The sequence below is a fragment of the Oryx dammah genome, unplaced genomic scaffold (genome assembly GCF_014754425.2).
Source record: "Oryx dammah isolate SB20612 unplaced genomic scaffold, SCBI_Odam_1.1 HiC_scaffold_27, whole genome shotgun sequence".
Lineage (NCBI taxonomy): Eukaryota > Metazoa > Chordata > Mammalia > Artiodactyla > Bovidae > Oryx > Oryx dammah.
In genome coordinates this window covers 88,138,858-88,162,675 of record NW_024070211.1, presented here as the reverse complement: position 1 = coordinate 88,162,675, position 23,818 = coordinate 88,138,858, and the positions used below count along the sequence as shown (strand labels likewise).

Genomic DNA, 23,818 nt, shown 5'->3' with positions numbered 1-23,818 from the left:
TCAGGTCCTTTCAGTACAGATATGACTTGAAAGTTAGTCACTGTTCAGATGATTTAACTCATTCAGTGCTTTCCTTTCCAGGTTTTATTTTTTACACAAAAGTATTAAAGGGTGAAACAGCTTTCCATGCTGGGAGAACACGGCTTCCTGAATGCAAAACCTGATTTCTTGGAAGAGACGCTCTACATTAATCTGACAAATGATAAAATAACTTCTCTGAATGAGCATAATTTTATACTGCAGATTCTAGATACTATTTTATTTTTCAATTAATTTAACAGAGTTCACCCAAAATTAGGAAACAGCAAAGGACTAACTGCACCTTATTGGGTTGGATTTCAAAACAAGTAGATTACTGTAATTCTAAACACAAGGTAAATAACAGGGAAAAGATCTGTAATAAGTCTTACCTAGCAGATTTAAAACTTTAAAATGAACAATGATTATGTGTGTATTTTTAACTGGAATACAAATGTATTCTCTTTTATTATTTGAATACTTTAAAACAATATTTTAATGTCAGTGTTAAAAATAATTGTGCCGACTTTCAGAGACCTTTTAAAATACCAGCAATATTAAACAGTGTGCACCCCGTAATGCTAGCATGTGAAAGCAGAATGTTTCCAAGGTTTCACAGTAAATATCAGCAATGCAGCACACTCTACTTCAATTTTCAATATCTAGGTCACATGGACCACTCTGAATACTGTGAATAGAAAAAAAAGCAAGCAGAAAGATTTTTGTAGCACTACCAAGAAATCATAACATTCAAATTATGAAAAACATAGAATAATATGGATTTAAAAATAATTCCCATGTAAAATAGAAGCTAGTGCCCTAAAAAATGAACTTCTGATCTATTATTTAAACTGAATAAAACTTTTGAGGAGTGTTATTTACTTAATAAAATACCTTTTGTTTTTACTACTCCCTCAGCTGTGTGTATGCATGTCTACACTGTATGTGTGCATGCCCACACTGTATGTGTGCATGTGTGTGTGTGTGTACATACACATTGAACACACAGAAAGAGACAAGAACATACTGAAAATTTTCACTTACAATAAAGGCAACAAATAGGTATAATAATGGTATCTGAAATTACAATCTTTTTATTTATATAAGGAAATATGAAAGATGGACAATATATTTTAATTATGAAAACTGCATAGTGGTTTGGCAGTATCTTTAATCACACAGTTGAAGATATTTGGAATCTGGAATCTTCTTTATTGTAATTTTTATCACTTTTCTTGAAATCTGCTGAGTTTATTAGTTTATGGATTTAAAATTTCCCCCTTTCCCTTTCCCAGGTTATGTGAAAGACAGGAAGCAAATGAGAGACCCTATAATAAACCTTTGCCACCACATATAATTTTTATACATGTGTAGTTCTTTTTAAGACAGATTCAAATGAAAGCAACTTGTCTAAGTGCATTTTCCTTAATCTATTCAATAACACGAAAGAGAAATCACATGACAGCGTAATAATTAAGGTGGGAAATACTAAAAAAATTGCATTTAAGTGACTAGAATTTAGAGGTATAACTTTGATAAAGAAATTATTCACAGTATAAAGATTTAACAATAATCAATGTGAATTTCTTTAACAGCACTAAAGCTTACCAGTACTTTTAATCATGAACACAAAAGAGCTGAAGAAAACAGGAAGAACACTTCTTATATGTATTTATATATATATTCCATAAGTTGGCAACAGTCCCCTTTAAAGCACCAATATTTTCAGACAAATACAGATTAGGGGATTTGGATTGTTAAATTAACTCTAGTAATGGAGATATTCTAGCGATGGTTTAAAAATGGGCTCATAGTGCAAAGAAAAAAGGGGAAAATGAAATCATATATTTTATCTCATTTAATCATCATTGCCACTGTATGAGACAGTATTTTGATCTTCACAGCTGTGTCATTTTAAAATCCTGCGAATAAATGATTATAAGCTTCTAGAAGTCAAAGGCTGGTTTAAGACTCATTTATTGATATTCTATGTAAAATCACATTTATATTCTATTATAAGAGAGGTTGGTATTCAGCAATAGATAGAAAGTACTGCTAGAGTAAGTAGAGATGCAACAATTTCTGAATAAATTGTTTTGGCATGGGGATAATATATAAATATAATCCCTTAATATTTTATGTTTATATAATATGACAATCAGTCAGTTCAGTTCAGTCGCTCAGTTGTGTCCGACTCTTTGTAACCACATGAATTGCAGCTCACCAGGCCTCCCTGTCCATCACCAACTCCCGGAGTTCACTCAGACTCGTGTCCATCGAGTCGGTGATGCCATCCAGTCATCTCATCCTTGGTCGTCCCCTTCTCCTCCTGGCCCCAGTCCCTCCCAGCATCAGTCTTTTCCAATGAGTCAACTCTTCGCATGAGGTGGCCAAAGTACTATTTTCAATAAATATCAATCTATTTATATATAAAAATATACTATTTAGGTCATTATTTTAATAGTTTATTACTTATATCATGTACTAGGTGTTAGAAACATCACATAATTATTTCCAGGAAAACCTGTTTATGCTGCTTTACTTCAAACTACAGCTAGAGTGACCTTTGTAAAATGACATTTGATCTGGTCATTTTTCTGCTTACAAACATTCAATGACTTCTAGTTCAAGATGGGAGATAGATCATACATGTTTCTACTTCTTTTAAGAAAATGAACACATAATTTTATATTTCAACATCCTCTGAAACTCTTTATTTGGGGGAGGGGTTGGTTTTAGGAATCGAAAGCATTGCCTGGAAACAGATTTTAAAAGAAATAGAAAATAACATTGTAAAGAAGAAACATTACATGTTCTACTCATGTCCTCCTTCACAGAATAACAAAAGTTACAGAAGGAAAGAAAAACAAGAAAAAAAAAGGGAGGGCACTACTAAAGAAATAGTAAAAAGATGATTTTCTAGGGTGTAAACACCTCAGATGACAAGTGCTCACCGAACACAACATGAACAGAAAAAGCCTACCCCAAGACATGTCACTGAGAACTGAACAACAAGGAAAACAAGAGTGGACCCCAAAAGTTACCAGAGGGAAAAAGCAGATGAGCTACAAAGGACTAACAGGCTGCAATTAAATAAATTTTAAAAGACAGTGAAGCATCACCATCCAAGTTCAGAGGGAAAATGATTTGTACCCTAGAATCCCAGACAAATTAGAATTCAGATGGCAAGCAGTTAGATAGGCAGCAATTGGATATCCTCAGCACATTAGTCAAAGGCAGTACCTTTCTAGCATTTTAAACACAATAATTAAAAATATTATTTACAAAAAAATTAGTAGTAGAGGTGGTGTGTGTTTGTATGTGTTCTCAATCACGTCTGATGCTCTGTGACCCCATGGAATATATGGCATGCCAGGCATCTCTGTCCATGGGATTTCGCAGGCAAGAATACTGGAGTGGGTTGCCATTTTCTTCTCCAGGGGATCCTCCCAACCCAGGGATCGAACCTGCATCTCTTGCATCTCCTGCACTGGCAACCAGATTGTTTATCACTGTGCCACCTGGGAAGCCCCAGTAGAAGTGATATAAAATGTCAGTTTTTAGATGGTGTCTCATATAGAGCAGGTAGTCAAAAAAGTGTCATCTTTTAATGCGTCTTCTCCCTTTCCAATACTAATGCACAAATCCCACTTTCCCTTCTCCCCTAGTTAGGCCCTTCCCCCACCTTTGCGCTATCCATGCTGGAACCTGGATACATTTCATGTGAGAATAAAATAAAGGACATTCAAACATGTGAAAGTTCAAAAAATTTATCATCCATATATTCTTCCTTAGAAAGTTGCTAACGGATATACTTCATTAAAGGAGGATACACAATAAAAAAAGAGAAAAAAACATGGGTTGAGAAGAGGAGGAAAGGAAGCCTTAGGATAACAGCTATGTAGTCAAAGAATGAAATGATCTAGAAGAATAGTTCCCAGGGAAAAGAACAAAATCAGAAAGAGATGGCCACAAATGTTTCACATAATGAAGAGTTGGAAAGAAATGGGAATATGATAAAGAAAAACAATGCAGGAAAAACAAAAATAGGCAATTAGAAATTTTAAGAAAACTGAAAAATGCCTAAGTAAGGATATACAACCAAAGACAACTACTTGGGACTATAACTAATCATTAATTCAAATGATACTGTATCTGGTACTATTTTAGCCACTGAGGGGGGGAAAATGAAAAACAAATAGATCATCAAACAAAGTAGGTAATCCTTGTCTTTTTGAAGCTGTAGTCAAGAATGAGGAGAGTGACAATAATTTTAAAAATTAAGTGGAATATAACATATGATTTGTATTAACAATAAAACACTACAGAGAAAAATACAACAGAAAGTAAAGCAAGAATCCCAGGTAGGAGAGTTGCTATTTCTGGTAAGACAGTCAGGAACAGCCCTACTGAGCAGTCGCCCCTTTTGTCAAGAATTTAAGGAAGGGCAGGATCAATCAATGTGGTACTGTGGGTGAATGGATGTTCCAGTTTGTGGGAACAGAAAATGCTAAGGCACTTTTCACATAACAACAGCAACACTTAACTGTGGTTATAAAATAGCATCATTTTTAGAAATGCAAAAATGAAAGAACTGAGAACAGAACCACGGAGAACATGGTTGCACTTATCCTCATCTGATAGAAGGGACAATCCCAAAGCAACATATATAGTTAATGGGACAAGAAATAATGGTATTTATTATCCACAGTACAACAATGAAGAATGACAGAGAAAAGGTGGAGGTGGGGTAGGGTAATTGAGTAAATTTATAATAACCCTTTTATTTGGGGGGGGGTCCAAAATCACTGCAGATGGTGACTGCAGCCATGAAATTAAAAGACGCTTACTCCTTGGAAGGAAAGTTATGATCAACCTAGACAGCATATTCAAAAGCAAAGACATTACTTTGCCAACAAAGGTCCATCTTGTGAAGGCTATGGTTTTTCCAGTGGTCATATATGGATGTGAGTTGGACTGTGAAGAAAGCTGAGCGCCGAAGAATTGATGCTTTTGAACTGTTGTGTTGGAGAAGACTCTTGAGAGTCCCTTGGACTGCAAGGAGAGCCAACCAGTCCATCCTAAAGGAGATCGGTCCTGGGTGTTCTTTGGAAGGAATAAAGGTAAAGCTGGAACTCCAGTACTTTGGCCACCTCATGCAAAGTGTTGACTCATTGGAAAAGACCCTGATGCTGGGGGCATTGGGGGCAGGAGGAGAAGGGGACGACCGAGGATGAGACTGGATGGCATCACTGACTCGATGGACGTGAGTCTGAGTGAACTTCGGGAGTTGGTGATGGACAGGGAGACCTGGCGTGTTGCGATTCATGGGGTCGCAAAGAGTCGGACACAACTGAGCGACTGAACAGAACTGAACTGAACTGAACTTTATTTGTAGTATGTATGTGTATGTGTTACTATATGATGTCTAAAAGTGATAAAAAATCTAAGGTGGAAGCAAATTACTTTGACCTGGATAAATGAAGACAAATATCAGAAGGAAAAATAGAATAAGAAGTGAGGGTTCAGAGGGAAAAGCTGAACCATTGATATTAAACCATGTGAGTATATCAATTTAAGCATACCCACCAACACGCACAGATATCCCCTTTGAAAATTTCCCATGGCTCTTAGGATAAATCACATGGCTGCAGGAGAAGGGGGCGGCAGAAGATGTGATGGTTAAATAGCATCAGCAACTTAAAAGACAAGAATTTGAGCAAACTCCAGGAGATAGTGAAGGACAGAGAAGCCTGCAGTTCTTGCTACAGTGCATGGCGCCATAAAGGGTTGGACATGACTTAGCAACTGAAAAACAACAGGGCTCTGTCTGCTTTACCAGGCTCACCTCATGCCTCCCTCCCCTGCACTCTCACTCTGGCCATTCTGGCCCCCTTTCAGTTTCCTGAGCAAGCAAGCCCGTATGTTGTTCCTTCCATCTGAAATGTTTCTGGCTCAATATTCACCTCCAGGCTAACTTACTCATTAGGCGCAGAGGGCATAAGTGCCTAGGGTCCAAAATACTCTTAGGAGTCAATGAAAATGTTTTACTTTCTCTTAAAATAAGAAAAAAAAAAAAAAACCCTTTTAGGTCAAAGAAAATGGTTTAGCATATGATATTAATATATTTCTCTTCATACCAGTATAATATAAGATATGACTTATAATACTTTTAAAGAGGAAGGGACCCATGAAGGTAAAGATGTTTAGAGGCCACAGAAGTCACAGTGTGGTCCCCTGCCTATCCTATTCCGCATCTCTACCCGACCATGAGACTCACACTCATTCCTCAGCACCAAAGCCCCTTCTTTGGAGATTCTCTGTCTGATTTTCCCAGACTATATGAGTTCCCTATATAAGTTCTCACATTACCTTGTAATACGGAAATGAAGTAAACTGTATAATTTTCTGTTTGATGGAATCAGGAACTGTGCCTACCTCATTTACCACTATATCCCCAGCACAAAGCCTTATATGCAGTGATGTGAGACTGTGAAGGACAGAATTTTTTACTGTGGTTCTCTGAAGCCCTGGTTCAGGCTTCTGATCCTGAATTTACTACTTTATCTTTTACTGACTCATTTAAAAATGGGGATAATGATGGACTTTTGAGTTAGAATGTGAATTAGAATAGTGCCTTACATACACTAAAGCCTATGTAAAGCATTATCCTTTTTTCATGTGATCAGATGATTATTAGAACACTACTCCTTTAATTACTGTTATCATTACCATTATTATTCCATACATTGGGTGAGTTAAGTAAAGGTTTTGGTTTGCTAATTTCCTCCCTCTTACCATCTATTATGTAAATATGTTTTAAAGGAGGGGAGTCATTTTAACAACCTAAGTCACAAAGTTTTTAGACATGTTAGAGCAAACAGCTATAAGGATGAAAGGAAACTGAGGTTTGGGTAATTGACAATAGATAATTATCCATAAATTCAAAATTTTAGGGCTTTCAAAATATCCACACGAACTATTCATGAGTTTGAGTAAACTACAGGAGATAGTGAAGGACAGGGAAGCCTGGTGTGCTGCAGTTCCTGGGGATGCGAAGAGTCAGACACGACTTAACGACTGAACAACAAAACCAGTTTATAATTTCACATAATAAGATTGTGCAAGAAGAATGTTTTCAGTGAAGAGCAGTAAATGAGAATCCTCTGAAACATAAATTTCCATGAAAATCTAATAAAAATGAGAGGTGAACTTACTGAAAGTGAAAGTCGCTCAGTCATGTCCGACTCTTTGAGACCCCATGGACTGTAGCTTGTGAGGCTCCTTTGTCAATGGAATTCTCTAGGTCAGAATATTAGAGTGGGTAGCTGCTCCCTTCTCCAGGGTGTCTTCCCAACCCAGGGACTGAACCCAGGTTACCCATATTGTGGGCAGATTCTTTATCCTCTGAACCCCTAGGGAAGCCCAAGAATACTGGAGTGGGTAGCCTATCCCTTCTCCAGCGGATTTTCTCCACCCAGAAATCAAACTAGGGTCTCCTGCATTGCAGGCAGATTCTTACCAGCTGAGCTACCTAAATTTGTTTTTCTTTTTTAAAAAAAAAAACCTTACCTGTTTTCCTCCAATAGATGCTCTACACAGTTGATAACAATTTTCAATAGTGATATTACTTTCTTGGGGTTACAATTCTTTACACATAATTCTTTCTGCACATAAATAAAAATACATACCCCAAAGCAGTAAAAATAAAATAAGGCAACAGTAAATGAAACGACTGTTAAGGGTTTCCATTTGGGTAAACATTTATCTTAACATTTAAGCTTCAGACTCCTGAGATGACCCTTGGGATAAGATGACAGACTCAGGTTTGAGTTCTTCTGACAATTCAAACAATACTCCACAAACTAAGGATCTTTTTTTTTTTTTTTGGAGGATAAATACTGGCTAGAAGCATTAATGTCCTCAGGCTTTGCTAGAGGCCTGTAATCTCACCTCATCATTATTCACAATCACCCAGAAAAGCCTCAAGCTAGAACTATGATTGTTACTTAGAACTAAACTTGCAAGTTCATTAAAAAAAATAATCCTTCCTTCTTTCATGATTTCATTTTTTTTGTTTAATTCATGTTTATCTTTAGACATGAACTTCAGCAAACATTAAAACTTAGAGCAATAGTCAATCTGTTTTGAGTGTTGCTGTAGTCACTAATTTATAAAATGATAAGCCAGCTTTCATTTGAAAAACCAAAATAAATTTTTATAAATGTAAAAATGAATTGAGGGATGCAATATTCCCTGAAAATAAGGAAATAATCTAGAGTCAAATCGTGTCACAAATACCTTGTTTTTTTTTTTTTTTTAAACAGGATGTAATTGCTTGCCATCTATTTTGCCAAAACTTTCCACTCCTGCTTTATTTCTGAGACTGATAGTTTGCAATCTTCTTTCTGTTCTTCCAGTAACTGTCTGCTTCAATTGATAGAAAAATACAATTACTTACTTATTATAACACTTAAGAGTCTCTTCTCTGAATAAAAGCAATTAAGAGTTAGGGCTCTGTATCTTGGACTGCCTAGGTTAGAGTGAGCTTCTTTACTTCTCTAAAAGGTGATAATGATAATTTTTATCTCAAAGTGCACTGTAAGGATTGAATGAAACAAATGATTCAAAGTATTTAGTAGATTGTCTGCTAATCAGTAAGCACTGAATAATTGTTATTATCAATAAGGATAACTTTTTAGAACTTTTTATTACTTCTGAAATATCTTCTGAGAAAACTGGATAAAAAAACATTTGTGTGACTTTGGACAAACCTGAGTTAAGCTCTCTGCTCTTCTGTTTTCTCATTCATAAGATGAAATAGTTTGGCACTATTAACCTGATGGACTCCCTTAACTATAAAAACATGATTTTACTTAGCTATGCTGAAGATTCAGACTTATTTTCCTTATGTGTGTTTGATATGTATCGACAATCCTATTTCCAGCTGAGACTAACTCTGGTCTTGTATCATTATTTTTTGAATAGGAATCACAGCTAATGCTATTCTGTACTCTTTCTGGTATTAGTAGTTATGAGATATTTCCTGAATTTCTTATGATGAACTTTTATGTTCAGTATTTATCCCCAAAGAAGACCCTAAGATTGTATTGCTTATTCTGAAATGATAGCTCAAAAACCAATCATATATTAATTACATATAACATAAAACTCTATCTAGTCCAAAGACTAGAAAAAATGCTGTTACATTTCTGGAGAGGTAAATACAAACTTTTATTCAAAACGCTTGCAAAATCTTTTTAATATATAATATAATTCATGATTTAGGACAGTGCCTTCTGAAGACAAAAAAATTTACATCATGGTATAAAAAGATTTATGGATTCTAATAAGGTATAACTTTAGTAAAAAAGGTAGCTAAAGCTTTTTATTGAGATATAACTTTAGAAACAAAAATGTTATACAGATATCCTATAGATATGTATATTTAATTCATGAGAGATGAGCAATATAAGTATTTAGTATAATTAAATTCTCATGGAAACTATTTTAAAATCCTGAATTATGTAAAAATAATCTTAACTAATGCTGGATTTGGTTTAATACTGTAAATATCTTTCAGTGAAAGTCAGTGATTGTAGCAAGACAAACTATGTCAGATGCAAACTACAGGTTAGTTAAAAATACCTTTAAAGTCAGTATGCATACTGAAATATTTAATGACAATGTCTGAATTTGCTTCAAAATAATATAGATGGTATAAACAAGATTAGCTATGAGTTCTTAATTACTGAAGCCATATTGAAGTACATGGGGGTTCATTATACCTTTCTGCCAAATACTCTATGTTTGAAACAATTCATAATACAGACTTAAAAAGCCAATATATAGGCAGACATTAGAACTAGAACCCACGAGGAAGACGACAGATTTAACCTCATAAAAATATTAACTTTACAGGGCAAAAAGAAAGTACATAGAACAAAACAAAAAAAAACAAACAAACAGCTTTACAACAAATGTTAAAGGCACTTCCCTGGGTGGGAATGAGACCAACAACTTCAAACAACCTTGTACACATCTAGACTGCCATCTCAAAACCTCATAGGATGAGCAATCCAAAAAATTACTACAGATATACACACAGTAAATGCATCCTGAATGTAACACCAAAGCTAGTTAAATCACAAGAGAAGAGAACAAAGGAGGAACAGAAGGACAAAGACCTATTAAAACAAATTGAAAACAAGAAAATGTCAGTATGAACATACACAGATCACATGGACCACAGCCTTGTCTAACTCAGTGAAACTATGAGCCATACCACATAGGGCCACCCAAAACGGACGGGTCATGGTGGAGAGTTATGACAAAATGTGGTCCACTGGAGAAAGGAATGGTAAACCATTTCAGTACTCTTGCCCTGAGAACCCCATGAACAGTATGAAAAGGCAAAAAGATATGACACTGAAAGATGAACTCCCCAGGTGCTCAATACGCTACTGGAGAAGAGTGGAGAAATAACTCCAGAAAGAATGAACAGATGGAGCCAAAGCAAAAACGAAGCCCAGGTGTAGATGTGACTGGTGATAGAAGTAAACTCCGATGTGGTAAAGAACAATATTGCATAGGAACCTGGAATGTTAGTGCCTGAAGAACTATGGACAGAGGTTCCTGACACTGTATAGGAGGCAGTGATCAAGATCATCCCTAAGAAAAAGAAATGCAAAAAGGCAAACTGGTTTGTCTGAGGACACCTTACAGATAGCTATGAACAGAAGAGAAGTGGAGGGCAAAGGAAAAAAGGAAAGATATACCTATTGGAATGCAGAATTCCAAAAAATAGCAAGGAGAAATAAGAAAGCCTTCTTAAGTGATCACTACAAAGAAATAGAGGAAAACAACAGAATAGGAAAGACTAGAGATCTCTTCAAGAAAATCAGAGATATCAAGGGAACATTTCATGCAAAGATGGACTCAATAAGGGACAGAAACAGTATGGACCAAACAGAAGCAGAAGCTATTAAGAAAAGGTAGCAAGAATACATGGAAGAACTATACAAAAAAGATCTTAATGACCCAGATAACCACGATGGTGTGATCACTCACCTAGAGCCAGACATCCTGGCGTCAAGTGGGCCTTAGGAAGCATCAATATGAACAAAGCTAGTGGAGGTGATGGAATCCCAAATGAGCCATTTCAAGTCCTAAAACATGATACTGATAAAGTGCTGCAATCAATATGCCAGCAAATTTGGAAAACTCAACAGTGGCCACAGGACTGTAAAAGGTCAGTTTTCATTCCAATCCCAAAGAAAGGCAATGTCAAAGAAAGTTTAAGCTACTGTACAACTGCACTCATTTTACACGCTAGCAAAGTAATGCCCCAAATGCTCCAAACCAGGCACTAACAGTACGTGAACCAAGAACTTCCAGATGTTCAAGCTGGATTAGAAAACGCAGAGGAACTAGAGATAAATTGCCAACATCAGCCATATCATCAAAAAAGCAAAAGAGTTCCAGAAAAACATCTATTTCTGCTTTATTGACTATGCCAAAGCCTTTGACTATGTGGATCATAACAAACTTTGAACAATTCTTAAAGAGATGGGAATACCAGACCACCTTACCTGCCTCCTATGAAACTTGTATGCAGGTCAAAAAGCAAGTTAGAACCGGACATGGAACATCAGACTGGTTCCAAAATGGGAAAGGAGTATGTCAAGGCTGTATATTGTCACCCTGCTTATTGAACTTCTATGCAGAGTACATCATAAAGAAATGCTGGGATGGATAAAGCACAAGCTGGAATCAAGATTGCGAGGGGAAGTATCAGTAATTTCAGATACACAGATGACACCACCCTTACAGCAGAAAGTGAAGAGGAACTGAGGAGCCTCTTGATGAAAGTAAAAGAGGAGAGTGGAAAAGCTGGCTTAAAACTTAACATTCAAAAAACTAAGATCATGGCATCTGGTCCCATGACTTCACGGCAAATAGATGGGGAAACAATGGAAACAGTGACAGTTTTTATTTTCTTGGGCTCCAAAATCACTGCAGATGGTGACTGCAGCCATGAAATTAAAAGATGCTTGCTCCTTGAAAGAAAAGCTATGACCAACCTAGACAGCATATTAAAAAGCAGTGATATTACTTTGCCGACAAAGGTCCATCTAGTCAAAGCTATGGTTTTTCTAGTAGTCATGTATGGATGTGAGAGCTGGACCATAAAGAAGGCTGAGTGCCAAAGAACTGATGCTTTTGAACTGTGGTATTGGAGAAGACTCTTGAGAGTCCCTTGGACTGCAAGGAGATTAAATCAGTCAATCCTAAGGGAAATCAGTCCTGAATATTCATTTGAAGAACTCATGGTGAAGCTGATGCTCCAATACTTTGGGCACTTGATGGAAAGAACTGACTCACTGGAAAAGAGCCTGATGCTGGGAAAGACTGAAGGCAGGAGGACAAGGGGACGACAGAGGATGAGATGGTTGGATGGCATCACTGAGTTGATGGACATGAGTTTGAGCAGGCTCCGTGAGTTGGTGATGGACAGGGAAGCCTGGCGTGCTGCAGTCCATGGGATTGCAGAGTCGGACACAACTAAGGGACTGAACTGAACTCAACTATCAAACGGGTTAAATGCTTTAATCAAAAGACATACCTGTTGAATGGATACAAAAACAAGACCTGTACATATGCTGTCTACAAACGACCCACTTCAGATCTAGGGATACATACAGACCAAAAATGAGGGGATAGAAAAAGGTATTTCACGTAAACAGACACCAAAAGAAAGGTGGAGTAGCAGCATTTTTATCAGACAAAATAGACTTTAAAATAAAGACTGTTATAAGAGACAAGGAAGGACACTACATAATGATGAAAGGATCAATCCAAGAAGAAGATATAACAATTGTAAATATATATGCACCCAGGACCTCAATATACAAGCCAAATGCTAACAGCTATAAATGCGGAAATCAACAGGAACACAGTAACAGTGGGGGACTCTAACATCTCTCTCACACCAATGGGTCATCCAGATAGAAAACAAAGAACACAAGCTTTAAATCCTACATTGGATAAGATGGATCTAATTGATATTTATAGGATATTTCATCCCCAAACAGTAGATTTCACTTTTTTTTAAAGTGCACACGGAACATTCTTCAGGATAGATCATTCCTTGGGCCACAAATTAAGCCTTGGTAAACTTAAGAAAACTGAAATTATATCAACCATTTTTTCCAACCACAATGCTATAACATTAGACACTACCTACAGAAGAAAAAAAGAAAAACTGTAAAAACCACAAACACATGGAGCTTAAGCAATATTCTTCTGAATGACCAATAAGTCAGTGAAGAAATCAAAGAGGAAATCAAAAAATATCTAGAAACAAATGACAATGAAAACACGACAACTCAAAACCTATGGGATGCAGCAAAAGAGTGGTAAGAGGGAAGTTTATAGCAATATAAGCCTACCTCAAGAAACAAGACAGACACAGAATAAACAACCTAACCTTACACCTAGAACAGCTAAAAGAAGAAGAAAAAAACACCCCAGTTAGTAGGACAGAAATAAGAAAGATCAGCAGAAATAAACAAAATGGAAACAAAGAAAACAATAGCAAAGAGCAATGAAACTAAAAGCAGTGCTTTGAGAAGGTAAACGAAATTGATAAACCTTATGCCAGAGTTCGGAGAAGGCAGTGGCACCCCGCTCCAGTACTCTTGCCTGGAAAATCCCATGTGTGGAGGAGCCTGGTAGGCTGCAGTCCATGGGGTCACAAAGAGTTGGACATGACTGAAGCGACTTAGCAGCAGCAGCAGCAGCATGCCAGAGTTATCAAGAAAACAAGGGAGAGGACTCACATCAGTAAAATTAGAAATGAAAAAGAAGAAGTTACAACTGACACCACAGAAATACAAAGGATCATAAGAGACTATTACCAGGGACTATATGCCAATAAAATTGATAACTTACAAGAAACGGACCTACACAAATCAATCAATGTGATATATTCTATTAACAAATTGAAGAATAAAAACCATATGATCATCTCAAGAGAGGCAGAAAAAGCTTTCAGCAAAATTCAACCCCCATTTATGACAAAAACTCCAGAAAGGGGAATAGAGGGAACCTACCTCAACATAATAAATAAATAATAAACCTACCTCAACATAATAAAAACCACACATACACAGACACATATATATAACAAATCCACAACAAACATAGTTGTCAACAGTGAAAATCTGAAAGCATTTTCTCTAAGGTCAGGAACAAGACAAGGATGCCTATTCTCACTACTTTTATTCAGCATAGTTTTGAAAGTCCTAGCCATGGCAAGCAGAGAAGAAAAATAAATACAAGGAATTCAAATTGGAAAAGAAGTAAAACTGTCACTATTTACATATTACATGATACTATATATAGAAGATCCTAAAGATGCTACCAGGAAACTACTGGAGCTAATCAATGAATCTGGTATACTTTCAGGACACAAAATTAATACACAGAAATCCCTTGCATTCCTGTACACTAACAATGAAAGAGCAGAAAGAGAAATTAAGGAAACAATCCCATTTACAATCACATCAAAAAGGATAAAATACCTAGAAAGGAACCTACTTAAGATTTGTACTCTGAAAATTGTAAGCCATTGAGGAAACGAATCAAAGATGACACAAATGGGAGAGATATGCCATGTTCTTGGATTGGAAGAATCAATATAATCTAAATGACTATACTACCCAAGGCAATCTACACATTCAATGGGACCCTTGTCACCAATGGCATTTTTCACAGAACTAGAACAAAAAATTTTACTATTTTGCATGAAAACACAAAAACACCCCAAATAGACAAAGCAATCCTGAGAAATAAAAACAAAGCTGGAGGCATGAAGTTCTCTAACTTTGGACTATACTACAAAGCTACAGTAATCAAGACAGTATAGTACTGGCACAAAAACAGAAGTATAGATCAATGAAACAGGACAGAAAGCCCAGAGATAAACATACCCACCTATGGTCAAATAATCTATGACAAAGGTGGTGAAGACATATAGTAGAGAAAAGACAGTTTCTTCAAGAAGTGGTGCTGGAAAAACTGGATAGCTAACATGAAATGACAATACTCCCTAATACCATACACAAAAGTAAACTCAAAATGGATTAAAGACCTAATTATAAGGCTGGATGTTATAAAAAAAACTCTCAGAGGAAAATATAGGCAGAACACTCTTTGACATAAATTGTAGCAATATCTTTTCTGTCTCACCTCCTAAAATAATGAAAAGGAAACCAAAAATAAAACAAATGGGATCTAATTAAACTTAAAACCTTTTGCACAGCAAAGGAAAACATAAAAAAAAGAAAAACCCCCAAAGACAAACCAACAGCAAATTAATCTCCAAAACATACAAAGAGCTCATGCAATGCAATTAAAAACAAACAAACAAAAAAAACCCCTCAATCCAAAAATGGGCAGAAGACCTAAACAGATGTTTCTCCAAAGAAGAAACACAGATGGCCAAAAAGAACATGAAAAGATGCTCAATATCACCAATTAACAGAGAACTGCAAATCAAAACACAATGAGGTATATGACCTCACATTGGTCAGAATGGTCATCATCAAAAATCCTACAAACAAGGCATGCTGCAAAGGGTCTGGAGAAAAGAGAACCCTTCTTTCCTGTTGGTGGGAATGTAAATTGGTACAGCCACTATGGAGAACATATAGAGATCCTTAAAAAACTAAAAGTAGAGCTACCATGTTGTTGTTATTTAGCTTCTCAATCACAAACAAGTGACACATTACCCATTACCATATGATCCAGCAATTCCACTCCTGGGCATATATCTGGAGAAAACCATAATCCAAAAGATACATGCACCCTGATGTTCACTGCAGCACCACTTACAATAGCCAGCACATGGAAGCAACCTAAATGCCCATCAACAGATGAATGGATAAAGGAGACATGGTACATATATACAATGGAATATTAGCCATAAAAAAGCACAAAATAATGCCATCTGCAGAAAGATGGATGGGCTCAGAGATTGTCACACTGAGTAAAATAAGTCAGACAGAAAAGGACAAATATCATATAACATCATTTATATGTGGAGTCTAAAAGAAATGATACAAATTAACTTATTTACAAAACAGAGTTACAGATGTAGAAAATAAATTTAGAGGGGAAAGAAAGGGGATGAAGGATACCTTGGGAGACTTGGATTGACATATACACATTATTATATATAAAACAGATAATTGATAAGGACCTACTGTATAGTTCAAGAAATTCTGTAATAACCTATATGGGAGAAGAATCTGAAAAAGAATGGATATAGGTATATGCATAACTGAATCACTCTGCTGGACATGACACTTGGAACTAACACAACAATGTAAATCAACTATATAAAATTAAATTAAAAAATTAAAATAGAAGCATTCTAGGACTTCACTGGTGGTACTAAGGAGAAGACTGCACCTGCCAATGAGGGGACATTGGTCTGATCCCTGGTCTGAGAAAATCCCACATGCTGCGGAGCAACAAAGCTCATATGTCACAACTACCGAGCAACGGGCCACAACTACTGAAGCCCACACACTCCCAGGCCCACAAGCAATAACTACTGATCATGCACGCCTCAGTAACTGAACTCTGCACACCCTAGAGCTCACAAACTGTCAACTACTGAGTTCATGTGTTGCAAATACAGAAGCCTGCACCTAGAGCCTGTGTTCTGCAACAAGATAAGCCCCTGCAATGAGAAGGCCATGCACCACAACAAAGAGTAGTCCTTGCTTGCCTCAACTAAAGAAAGCCTGAGCACAGGATGAAGACCTAGTGCAACTAAAAATAAATAAATGAATAAATAAATAAGTTATTAAAAAACAGAAGCATTCTAGCCAAAGAGCATTTATATCCTATTATTTCTACTCATAATATGTATGTATATATGCATATAGTAACATATGTGTATATAATAGTATATTACATATAAAATACATATTATATATATATATATATCAATAAACTCAGAAAGGCAAAAAAGAAAATACAAAGAGCACTTATCTCAAGATGGTAAGATTACTATACATTTTCTGTTTTTCTTTTATTTTTTACAATGAACAGGTATTAATTTTATAATAGAAGTGTATTTTAGAAGTGTTTTTATGACAACTATTTGGAGATGTGTGGCATTTAAGTCTATAGATGTTAGATGCTTTTCAGATTTAATAAAAATTAAGTTCATAGACAAGAAAACTGTAATTACGTGAAGAATTCATGGAGAGAAAACAATTCCTACCTTGTGGAGAGAAACTGATAAAAACATAACATGTGCTGTGAGACCCAGCAGCGTAATGGAGGCAGTAAATCTCTAGATGCTCTATGCCTTTATGAGTCCCTATAAAGGAGTACCTCTTCTCTCTGTAACAGAAATAACATAGACACACACATTTATTTAAAGGAGAAGCTGAAAGAAAATCACCCCTAAGTACACACTACAGCTACATAGGCTGCCTGTTTGCAAGTGGGATCTCAAAGAGAAACAGTTTGATATATCATTTATTGGTTGTATGCCCTTGGGAAAGCTATTTATCCTCCCCATGCCTCAGTTTCCAGATATGTAAAAGGGGATAATAATAGTACCAAAGTAGAAAGGTTATTATTAAAGATTAATATTCTTAAATACAACACTGTCAGGTACAATAATAACAGTAAATACCACTTGTGTGCTAGGTGTGTGCTTAGTCACTCAGTCGTGTTTGACTCTTTGCGACCCCAGGGGTTATAGCCCGCCAAACTTCTCTGTCCATGGGGATTCTCCAGGCAAGAATACTGGAGGGATTGCCATGCCCTCCTCCAGGGGATCTTCCCAACCCAGGAATCGAACCCTGGTCTCCCACATTGCAGGAAGATTCTTTACCAGCTGAGCTACCAGGGAAGTCTATATGTCATTTTTGTGGTTTTAAAGATAAATAAATGGGTGGGGTTGATTAACAGAACATCTTACTGTCAGTGATATTTTACTTCTGTCAGCATCTCCAGTAATTCTTATTTCAGACTTATGAGTGGATATTATTACCACCTGGCCCTCAGATTTGCAAATCAGAAACTTGATTTTATCAGAGCTACCCAAACTTACAAACAAACTCAAAGGAACAGATAAATTTAAAAAGGGGAATTTTTTGATTTTTCAAAATAATAGCCAATGGATTAGATAAAATATTATTTACTGACAGTGGATCTAGTTAAGCACAGACCACTTAGAAATTATCTGGTTAGTATAAAATTAAAGAAAATAGAATTGAAAACTCAAATTGGACCTTCTATCAAATCACAGCAGTGTGCCTTTCTACTTTGTTACCAATTTCTTCTTCCATTTGATATGAAACCTTGAGAAGGCATAGCGTTACCAATGGAGCATTTAATTTGAAACTAATAATTTAAAAAAATTTTAAGGGACATTCTGCAATTTGTCTAGACTTTTAAAAAAGATGTCTACAAAAAAAAAAAAGATGTCTACAACATGACATAAAAAGGCTGACAATTTTTATTATTTTTTTTAAGATTAAAGGATGCTAAAGAGGGGGCCTTCTGGGACTGCGGCTGCTAGTGTTCCCATCCCCACTGCATGCCACTGCCAACCCATGCCTCTGTGGGAGACGCTTTAACACCAGCATTTTCCCAGTCAGAAATGAAACTGGTGAAACCTGCATTGGAAGTGTAGAGCCTTATTCACTGGACCTCCAGGGAAATCTCATTAAAAAAAATTTTTTTTATATGGCCTTTGTACAAAAGTTTTGAAAATCCGTCTCTGAAATTGTTTTCAGAGACGCTTTTGAACTACATGAGGCGGTAGTTGCATTAGTACATGATACCATACTCATGGAGGTGCCTAAGACATGGTGACCCCCTTCCAAAGGTCCCATGCAGGCACTGCTGCACTCCGTCTTCCAACCCTGCAGCAGGCACCGCTGACTCATGTCTCTGCTGGAGACTCCTGGACACACACGGGCAAGTCTGGGTCAGCCTCTTGTTGGGATCCCAGAGACTGAGACAGAACTGTGTTTGAGTGTCTCCTGTGGAGGTACGGGTCAGCAGTGGACTGCTGCAGGGGCAGGGGCTCTGGGTGTAGTAGACCTCGGTATGGCATAAGCCCTCTTGGAGGAGGTCACCATTAACCTCACCATAGAGCTGCAAGAATTTACACAGGACTGGAAACAGACTCTTGGAGGGCATAAAAAAAAACCTTGTGCACACCAGGACCCAGGAGAAAGGGGCAGTGACCCCACAAGAGACTGACTCAGACTTGCCCATGAGTGTCCAGGAGTCTCCGGTGGAGGCGTGGGTCGGTGGTGGCCTGCTGCAGGGTTGGGGACATTGTGTGCAGCAGTGCCTGCATGGGACCTTTGGAAGGAGGTCACCATAATCTTCATTACCTCCTTCATTACCTCACAGATTGGCCTCAGGTCAAATAACAGGGAGGGAACACAGGCCCACTCATCAACAGAAAATTGGATAAAGATTTACTGAGCATGGCCCAAAATGCCAGCAAATGTGGAAAACTCAGCAGTGGCCACAGGACTGGAAAAGGTCAGTTTTCATTCCATCCCAAAGAAAGGCAATGCCAAAGAATGCTCAAACTACCACACAATTGCACTCATCTCACACACTAGTAAAGTAATGCTCAAAATTCTCCAAGCCAGGCTTCAGCAATACGTGAACCATGAACTTCCAGATGTTTAAGCTGGTTTTAGAAAAGGCAGAGGAACCAGAGATCAAATTGAACTTTTGCTGGATCATGGAAAAAGCAAGAGAATTCCAGAAAAACATCTATTTCTGCTTTATTGACTTTGCCAAAGCCTTTGACTGTGTGGATCACAATAAACTGTGGAAAATTCTGAAAGAGATGGGAATATCACACCACCTGACCTGCCTCTTGAGAAACCTATATGCAGGTCAGGAAGCAACAGTTAGGACTGGACATGGAACAACAAACTGGTTCCAAATAGGAAAAGGAGTATGTCAAGAATGTATATTGTCACCTTGCTTATTTAGTTATATGCAGAGTACATCATGAGAAATGCTGGGCTAGAAGAAGCACAAGCTGGAATCAAGATTGCTGGGAGAAATATCAATAACCTCAGATATGCCTATGACACCATCCTTATGGCAGAAAGTGAAGAGGAACTAAAAAGCCTCTTGATGAAAGTGAAAGAGGTGAGTGAAAACGTTGGCTTAAAGCTCAACATTCAGAAAACTAAGATCATGGCATCCAGTCCTGTCACTTCATGGGAAATAGATGGGGAAACAGTGGAAAGAGTGTCAGACTTTATTTTTTTGGGCTCCAAAGTCACTGTAGATGGTGACTGCAGCCATGAAATTAAAAGACGCTTACTCCTTGGAAGGAAGGTTATGACCAATCTAGATAGCATATTCAAAAGTAGAGATATTATTTTGTCAACAAAGGTCAGTCCAGTCAAGGCCATGGTTTTTCCAGTGGTCATGTATGGATGTGAGAGGTGGACTGTGAAGAAAGCTGAGCACCAAAGAATTGATGCTTTTGAACTGTGGTGCTGGAGAAGACTCTTGAGAGTCCCTTGGACTGCAAGGAGATCCAACCAGTGCATCCTAAACGAGATCAGTCCTGGGTGTTTATAGAAGGACTGATGCTAAAGCTGAAAGTCCAGTACTTTGGCCACCTCATGCGAAGAGCTGACTCATTGGAAAAGACCCTGATTTTGGGAGGGATTAGGGGCAGGAGGAGAAGGGGACGACAGAGGATGAGATGGCTGGATGGCATCACCGACTCAATGGACATGAGTTTGAGTGAACTCCAGGAGTTGGTGATGGACAGGGAGGCCTGGCATGCTGCGGTTCATGGGGTCGCAAAGAGTCGGACATGATTGAGCGACTGAATTGAACTGAACTGAATTGAGCATGGCCTCAACCATCAGAACAAGATCCTGTTTCCCCCTCAGTCAGTCTCTCCTATCAGGAAGCTTCCATAAGCCTCTTATCCTTCTCCATCAGCGGGCAGATGGAATGAAAACCACAATCACAGAAAACTAACCGATCACATGGACCACAGCCTTGTCTAACTCAAAGAAACTATAAACCATGCTGTGTAGGGCCACCCAGGATGGACAGGTCATGGTGGAGAGTTCTGACAAAACGTGGTCCACTGGAGAAGGGAATGGTAAACCACTTCAGTTTCTTGCCTTGAGAACCCCATGAACAGTATGAAAAGGCAAAAAGATAGGACCCTGAAAGATGAACTTCCCAGGTCAGTAGATACCCAATATGCTACTGGAGATCAGTGGAGAAATAACTCCAGAAAGAATGAAGAGATGGAGCCAAAGCAAAAACAACACCCAGTTGTGGATGTGACTGGTGATGGAAGTAAAGTCTGATGCGGTAAACAGCAATATTGCATAGGAACCTGAAATGCTAGTGCTTGAAGAACTATAAACAGAAGTTCGTGACATTGTACAGGAGGCAGTAATCAAGAGCCTCCCCAAGAAAAAGAAATGTACAAAGGCAAAATGTGTGTCTGAGGAGAACTTATAAATAGCTGAGAAAAGACAAGACGTGAAAGGCAAAGGAGAAAAGGAAAGATATACCCATCTAAATGCAGAGTTCCAAAGAACAGCAAGGAGAGATTAGAAAGCCTTCCTCAGTGATCAATGCAAAGAAATAGAGGAAACAATAGAATGGGAAAGACTGGAAATCTCTTCAAGAAAATTAGAGACACCAAAGGAATATTTCATGCAAGGATGGGCTGAATCAAGGACAGAAATGGTCCTTTAATAATAGAATGGTCTTTATTAACAAAAGCAGAAAGATATTAAGAAGAGGTGGCAAGAATACACAGAAGAACTATACAAAAAAGATTTTCGTGACCCAGATAACCATGATGGTGTGATCACTCACTTAAAGCCAGACATCCTGGAATGCAAAGTGAAGTGGGCCTTAGGAAGCATCAATATGAACAAAGCTAGTGGAGGTGATGGAATTCCAGCTGAGCTATTTCAGATCCTTAAAGATGATGCTGTGAAAGTGCTGTACTCAATATGCCAGCAAATCTGGAAAACTCAGCAGTGGCCACAGGACTGGAAAAGGTCAGTTTTCATTCCAATCCCTAAGAAAGGCAATGCCAAAGAATGCTCAGACTTCTGCACAATTGGACTCATCTCACACACTAGCAAAATAATGCTCAAAATTCTCCAAGACAGGATTCAACAGTACGTGAACCATGAACTTCCAGATAGTCAAGCTGGATTTAGAAAAGGCAGAGGAACCAGAGATCAAATTGCCAACATCTGGTGGATTATCGAAAAAGCAAGAGAGTTCCAGAAAAACATCTACTTCTGCTCTACTGACTATGCCAAATCTTTCACTGTGTGGATCACAAGAAACTCTGGAAAATTCAAGAGATGGGAACACCAGACCACGTGACCTGCCTCTGGAGAAACCTGTACACAGGTCAAGAAGCAACAGTTAGAACTGGACATGAAACAACAGACTGGTTCCAAATCGGGAAAGGAGTATGTCAAGGCTGTATATTGTCACCCTGCTTATTTAACTTACATGCAGAGAATATCATGCGAAATGCCGGGCTGGATGAAGCACAAGCTGGAATCAAGATTGCTGGGAGAAACATCAATAACCTCAGATATGCAGATGACACCACCCTTATATCAGAAAGCGAAGAAGAACTAAACAGCCTCTTGATGAAAGTCAAAGAGGAGAGTGGAAAGTCTGGCTTAAAACTCAACATTCAGAAAGCTAAGATATGGCATTTGGTCCCATCACTTCATGGCAAATACACGGGAAACAATGGAAACAGTGAGAGACTTTAATTCTTTGGGCTCCAAAATCACTGCAGATGGTGACTGCAGCCATGAAATTAAAAGACCCTTGCTCCTTGGAAGAAAAGTTATGACCAACCTAGACAGCATATAAAAAAGCAGAAACATTACTTTACCAACAAATGTCCATCTAGTCAAAGCTATGGTTTTTCCAGTAGTCATGTATGGATGTGTGAGTTGGACTATAAAGAAAGCAGAGCCCCGAAGAATTGATGCTTCTGAACTGTGGTGTTGGGGAAGACTGTTGAGAGTCCCTTGGACTGCAAGGAGATCCAACCAGTCCATCCTAAAGGAAATCAGTCCTAAATATTCACTGGAACGAGTGATACTGAAGATGAAACTCCAATACTTTGGCCACCTAATGTGAAGAGCTGACTCATTTGAAGAGACTCTGAGGCTGGGAAAGATCGAGGGCAGGAGGAGAACGGGATGATAGAGGATGAGATGGTTGGATGGCATCACCGACTTGATGGATATGAATTTGAGTTAAGCTGTTGGAGTTGGTGATGGACAGGGAAGCCTGGCATGCTGTAGTCCATGAGTCATAAAATCAGACATGAATGAGTGACTGAACTGAAATGAATGTTTAAAAAATTCATTCTCACAATCTGAAATTTGATATGTGTGCATATTCAGCTGCTATTTTATTCTTAGTTTAAGATTTAATTATAAGGGAAGACGAAAAACAACATTTAAAAATCTTTATTATTATTTGATTCTTTCCTGGAAGCCCTTTGAACCTGTTGACTTACTCCATGGGTTCTGCCTGTTCACAAAATATATATGTAATTGCTTTTGTTCATAAAAATGTTTTGCATACACATACTGGTTTCATCTGAATTCTTAAACCAACTAAATGTCATCATCTCAAACTAAGCTTAGTGGGTCAAAAGTTATGTATGCTTTTGGGGTCAAAAACAAGCGGTCTTGTG

General features: G+C 37.8%; 1 protein-coding gene across 3 annotated transcripts in view; it reads right to left on the bottom strand.

Annotated features, from left to right (window-relative positions):
- MBD5 (methyl-CpG binding domain protein 5) overlaps positions 1–17,435 on the bottom strand; it is a 151,644-nt gene extending 134,209 nt beyond the window's left edge. For all 3 annotated transcript variants that reach the window (XR_005719055.1, XM_040229000.1, XM_040229001.1), the window contains exon 1: positions 17,318–17,435. The gene's annotated coding sequence lies outside the window, so the exon portion shown is untranslated. The remainder of the gene's footprint in view (positions 1–17,317) is intronic.
- Between the last annotated feature and the right edge of the window lie 6,383 nt (positions 17,436–23,818).